Source organism: Peromyscus eremicus, chromosome 11 (assembly GCF_949786415.1).
Source record: "Peromyscus eremicus chromosome 11, PerEre_H2_v1, whole genome shotgun sequence".
NCBI classification, from domain to species: Eukaryota; Metazoa; Chordata; class Mammalia; order Rodentia; family Cricetidae; genus Peromyscus; species Peromyscus eremicus.
In genome coordinates this window covers 2,423,918-2,429,917 of record NC_081427.1, presented here as the reverse complement: position 1 = coordinate 2,429,917, position 6,000 = coordinate 2,423,918, and positions in this window count along the sequence as shown.

The following is a 6,000-nucleotide window of genomic DNA, read 5'->3' as shown; positions in this document are numbered from 1 at the left end:
ATATGCACACATACGTTTATACATGCACAGATATGCGCACATACATTTATACATGCACAGATATGCACACATATGTTTATACATGCACAGATACGCACATACAACCCTCTGAGTTTGTTTGCTACCCTCACTTTCCCCCTTCCTTGTTTCCTCTATTCTGTATTTTGTGGTTTTAGTTAAGCATTTTTGTGGCTCTGTTCTCTCTCTCTCTCTCTCTCTCTCTCTCTCTCTCTCTCTCTCTCTCTCTCTCATACTACTTTACTTCTGAAAGCCTTTTGAGTGGCTACTCTGAAATGGCCACTGTGCCTTTTGGCCTTGGCTTTGTGATATTGCTGTTCTGTTTAAATCATTCCCTTCTTGCTTCAGTGGCTTCTGAAGAAGGGGCATTTCTGGTTTTTCTGTGCATTGAATTTCTCCACTTTCTGCTCCTTGAAGGGTGTCTCTTTCATTTTTAGATTTGTGTTGCATTAATGTAAACTGACTGAGTGTTGTGAGTGCTCTTTCGTGTCTTCTTCTGTCTGTTTCTTCTGCTTTCCTTCCTCCCGCTGCTCCTCTGTGGTTTTAATCCTGTTTGGTGTTCTCAGAGCTTTCTAGACAGATGGTTTTCTGTCTTATATTACTTTGGAAAAGATTCTCAATCATTAGTTTCAAATAGTTCCCTTCTTTCTCCACCTCTTCCCTCCCTTCATTCTTCCCATCTCCTCTTCCTCTTTCTTCCTTTTTTCTCTCTCTTCCTTCCTGACAAGTTCCCCAGGACTTTACTTTAGACCGACAAGGTTTTTACTTCTGCATCCTTATGTCCTTTTAACTACATTCTGTCTGGGAAATTTGAGTCTTTAACAACTAAGTCAAGGCTGAGACAGGTGCTGCCCTGCATGGGGAGAAGGAGAGACCCATGGGTTCTGCCCTGCATGGAGGAGACCTATGAATGCTGCCTTGCATGGGGGGAAGGAGAGACTCATGGGTTCCCCCCTGCATGGGAGGCAACTCATGGGTGCTGCCCTGCATGAGGGGAAGGAGAGACTCAGGGATGCTGCACTGAGGTTTGAGGCTGGGGGTTTCTAGGACGGGAGCAATTTGTGATGTGTGGTTGATTGCAGAGAGCTTGCTCAGCTCTGCTTCCATTCCTTAGGACTGGCTCCTCCAGATGTCCTGCTTCCCAGCATGCTCAGAGATCTAGGCTTGGATAGACAAGGCTATCAGCAGTCAGGCTGGAAGAAAGATAATAATGATATGGAAAGACACAAAATGTTATTTATCACTTATTCATTGCTGTCCTGGTGTCAACGGCCTGTTACTTTATTATTCTTTGGAGTAACAGAATTTATTAAGTCTATTCATCCCCGTCACATGAAAAACACTTTGTGCAAATGAGGGGGGATCTTTCGGGGGAAGACCTGAATCTCCAAAACCTTGAGAACATGAAAAGTCATGGAGCTCCTTTTCTAGAAAAGCTGTCTTTCCTGGCTTGAGTGCCGCCTCTTGCAAGGCCACAGGCCAGCCTTGTGATGCAGAGTGAAGCAGTAGGAAGCACTGGGCCCAGTTTTGGGTTATGTGATCATTGCAACACCAAACACAAGATAAAGGAAAGCAGAGGTGGAAAGGGAAGCCCGTGTGGATAGCAGGAGTTCACTGACCCGAAAGTCAAAAATGGAATCCTGGGCATACTGACCTAAGCACACTTTTGGGGACGGTTCAAACACATTCAAGGTAGGTCAGAGAAGGCTTCTGGTTACTCAGATTCTGTGGGTCACTGTAGTGTAGTGCTGAGACAATGGAGCCACTGGAAGTACCAACTTCTGATGAGGAAAGATGCAGGCACTCCAGACATTGCAGGCTGGAGCTCACCCCTCATGTGGACGGCTGACTGTGACTCCAGGAGACATCACTGGGAGGCCTGAACGGCCCAGGGAACTCATAGCCTCTGAACTGTCTAGCTGGGACCATTCATGCATTATCTCAAGGTTTGCTTTACTGATTGATTGATCAATGTTGATTGATTGATTGATGACTGATTTCGCAACAAGGTCTTGAAGCTAGCATCTTGCACATGCTAGGAAAAAGCTCTACTGTTGAACTACATTCCCACCTTTTTGATTTATTGTGTTGTTTGTTTTGAGACAGGGTCTCACTAAACTGTCCACACTAGCCCAGAATGTCATCCTCTCATCTCAGCCTCCCAAGCGGCTGGTTTTAGAGGCTAAAATGCCACCAGGCCCAGGGACGGTCTCATTTATTTGATTTTGTAATCTCTGAAAGGCACAGTGATCAGAGATAAATCATCCAGGGTCTAAAGGCTCTTCATTTGCATAACACACCCTTCCGTTCTTTCGTTCCTGTCTAGGATTGGCCTCTGGGGCCACGAACAAGTGGGCAGGGCTTATCTGAGTGACAGGAGATGGCCTTCAGTGAGGTGCTGCCCCTGCTGATGTGTGTGTGTGCAAACCCATCTACAGCTGTAATAACACTCACTGTTCAAGAATGACACAGCCACCTCGTGCTGTACACTGTCACGGTGGCTGGGATGGAAGTGAGGAGCAGAGCCCTCTGGATGAATCTGGGGCTAGGGACTCCCCAGGGAACCTAGCTGCCTGTCAGGTTGCCAGCAGCGGCCACTGCTCTGTAGCCCAAGGCACCCTGGCTGGGGGATGCCCTCAAGTCCCAATTAGAAGAAAAACAGTGCCTGGGAGAAAACGCTGGGTAAATATGACTAGTTTCACTTTAATTAAGTTTGATCGGAGGTTATTCTGCACCCAGGGAAGCCAGAGCCAATTTTCAGAGTGCAGTTCACAAACCAAAGGCAAGTCGTGTAAGACAAGAAGAGAACACAGGCCTCAGTGTGGCCTGGGGTTAGCCCAGCTGTACCTCCAGGCAGTCTCACAAAGAGCAAGTGCTCCACAGCTCAGAAGGGGTCACACTCCCACGCAGGCACATCATCTTCCTTTCAAGTTCCAATAGCTCAAATTCTTCATGCTTATATAGTTCCAGTTCCTAGAAAGAAGCCAGTTCTTCAGGACACTGGTCCAGGGTGTGTGGTCCATCCTGGTTAGAGCTTTTCATTCCTCTCTGTCACCATTGGTGAGAGAGGACAGGAGGGCACCCAGCAGCCAAGAAAGTCAGGGATGAAGAGTCTGAGATCTGTACAGTCACCCTCAGAAGAGTTGAGGACACAGCTTTGTCAGGGACACCTTGACAAGTCCCTGATTAGGGAAGACAAAAAAACACAGGAGCTTTCTATAGAGCTTAAGAGCAGAGACTAATTTCTTTGATACATTTTTATGCATGTTCAAATTGACTTATTTACTTTCTGTGGAAAATGAGGGTGATGGTCGCTTTATTAAAGAACTGATGAAGGCTAAGAGCTTCATCACATGTCCATGCCAGCAATGTATATACAAATTTAAAGAGACCATGACCTCCCAACATCATGAAGTTGAGGCAACAGCCCTTGGGAAATGCTTTCGCTGCGGGGACAGAGTAGATACACAACCTTGGCCACAGTTCCTAAAGTCCATTCTTGGTGCTTTCTCTGCATCCTACCTCACCTCTCCTGCCAGACTCGCTCCTCCTGTGCCAACAGTCAGACCATGCCTTACCTCCTCTTGGCAAAAATGTTGCTGTAAGTATACATTTCATGACTCCATTAACTCTGTTCACATTTGTAACTGTACTGTCATCTATGAAGTGGGCACAGTGACAGTGTCCATTCCACAGTGTTGTGCCTCATAGCTTAGTAGGTTGGGAAGGTTCTTCACATCAGCATTGGACATGCAATCTCTATAAACAGACTTCCCTTGAACATTATTGGATTTTGTTTTTCTGGAAATCTATATTAAAATCAAGTAAAAATCGGCCTTTTGTAGATCAGTTATCTAAAGTGTATAAATACCTTTGCCTGGGTTTCCAATATGGAGCCTTCTCATTCAGGAACATGGACTGTTTCCTCTTTCCCAGCATTTTCTATTTTTTTACAATGGCATTGTCAGGATCTTTCATCCACTGCGTTTCCAGGCTGACGGTAGCTACTCAATGGAAGATATCAGTGTCTCACACCTACAGCCAGAGTGCACATCCCCGTGAATTCTAGTAATCTGCGAATTTTCTCTTGACTCTTCTTGTTAAACCTTCATAGAAACCAGTAATGCTTTTGGATTTTCCTTTCTCACATTATCATCTATATTCCTTAGAATGGGAGACCATATGATTTAATTTTCAAAGGAAGGTACTTTGTTACATGAAAGAAGATGGAGTCATCCCCCAGGAATCATAGCTGGGAAAGGGATGGTCCCAGCCCAAGCCATATAGACCTGTGAGTGAGGAGTGTGGACAAACTTGGGTTGTGACAGCTGTCACGGTGGACTGGTGTGTACCTGTTTGTGCCCAGTATCGAATCCCATGCTTGCTATGGTATTCTGATTCACACACATAGGGATGGGGACATTGCAAGGGACATTGATTATACATAAAAGTGAACACGTGTGTATTCGTATATGAATATATATGAACATTTATATGTATATGCATTTTTGTATATAGATACATGTATAGGTATTTGTTGTAGAAAGTTTAAAATTGTAGCCAGCTATGATAGTGCCCACTGGTAACACCAGCACTTGGAAGCTGATGCAAGAGCATTTCCATGAGTTGAGATCATACATAGGTTACACAGTCATTCAAAGGCTAGCCTAGGCTACAGAATAAGACCCTGTCTCAGGAGAAAAACCAATTTCTTTCCTAATTCGCTAGTGATTTTTGGTATTTTTTAAATAAGAAACTACACAGCCAGTTGATTCTCAACAAAACAATAATTATTGAAAAAGAAGTCCACAAATTTGAAAGAGAGCAAGGAGGTATACAGAGGGATTAGAGGGAGAGCAAGAAGGGAAATAATATAATTATATTATAATCTCAAAAACTAAAAAACATAATATTTCTAAAGTACCCAAACCTGACACCAGGGAAAAGAGAGCACCTCCCCAAACACACCCTGGGGAGGGGAGGGAGGGTTCTCCCAGTGAGCAGGTGCCCTGGGTGGAGGGCTGAAACTGGGGCCTCAGCTTTGGCTCCAGACAAGTCTGCTTGATGTGGATCAAAGGTCTCCACGTGAATCTGGAAGCCATGAAATTACTAGAAAAAAGCATCAAGGCAGTACTTCAAGGCTTGGACCAAGCCACAACTTTCTGGACAGCATCACATGAAAGAAGACAACAAACACAGAATTTGACAAGTGGGGTTCCGTCAAACCAACATGCTTCTGCATGGGAAAGAGAGACAACAGAGCCCAGGGTGGGAGGTCACTCCTGCAAACGGTTCATCTGACAGAAAGTCAATATCCAAAACACGTTGGCAGCTCAGAAAACTCAAAAAACAAAACTACAGATAACGGTACAAATTGATGCCTCTAAAATGAAAAAAAGGAAAGAAAAAACTCGAGTAGCCAATACATTGTGAGGGACGAAAACGTTGACTTCATTAGGTTTCAGGAAGGGCAGGTCCAGCTGCGATGAGCATTGTCTTGCTCTGATTAGAATGACTATCTAAAGGAAGAAAAAAAAATAAAACATTTGTGAGATGTGGTATGAATGTTAATTATCACAGCCATTCTGGAGTTAGAATGGCAGTACCTCACAAATCTAAAAACTAATCTACACATGACTCAACCATCCACTTCAGGTGTCTGTCTGGAAGAAATGAACACCTGAGAGGCTCCTATCCATCTGTGTTGACTACAGAACTGACCATCAGAGAAAAGTAGGGGTCTGCCTGGGGTAATCAGCATGTGGATGGATCAGGAAAATACTACATATGAGCAAAGGAATACTATCCTGATATAAAGATAAGTAAAATCCCATTGTTTGCAGTAAAATGAGTGAACTGGAGGATACGATGTTAGAGGGAATCAGCTGGACACAGGGAGACAGGAACTCCACCACGCTGTCCCACACACACAGAAACTAAAAAACATCAACCTGAAAGAACAGCAGATTCCTAGAGATAGGA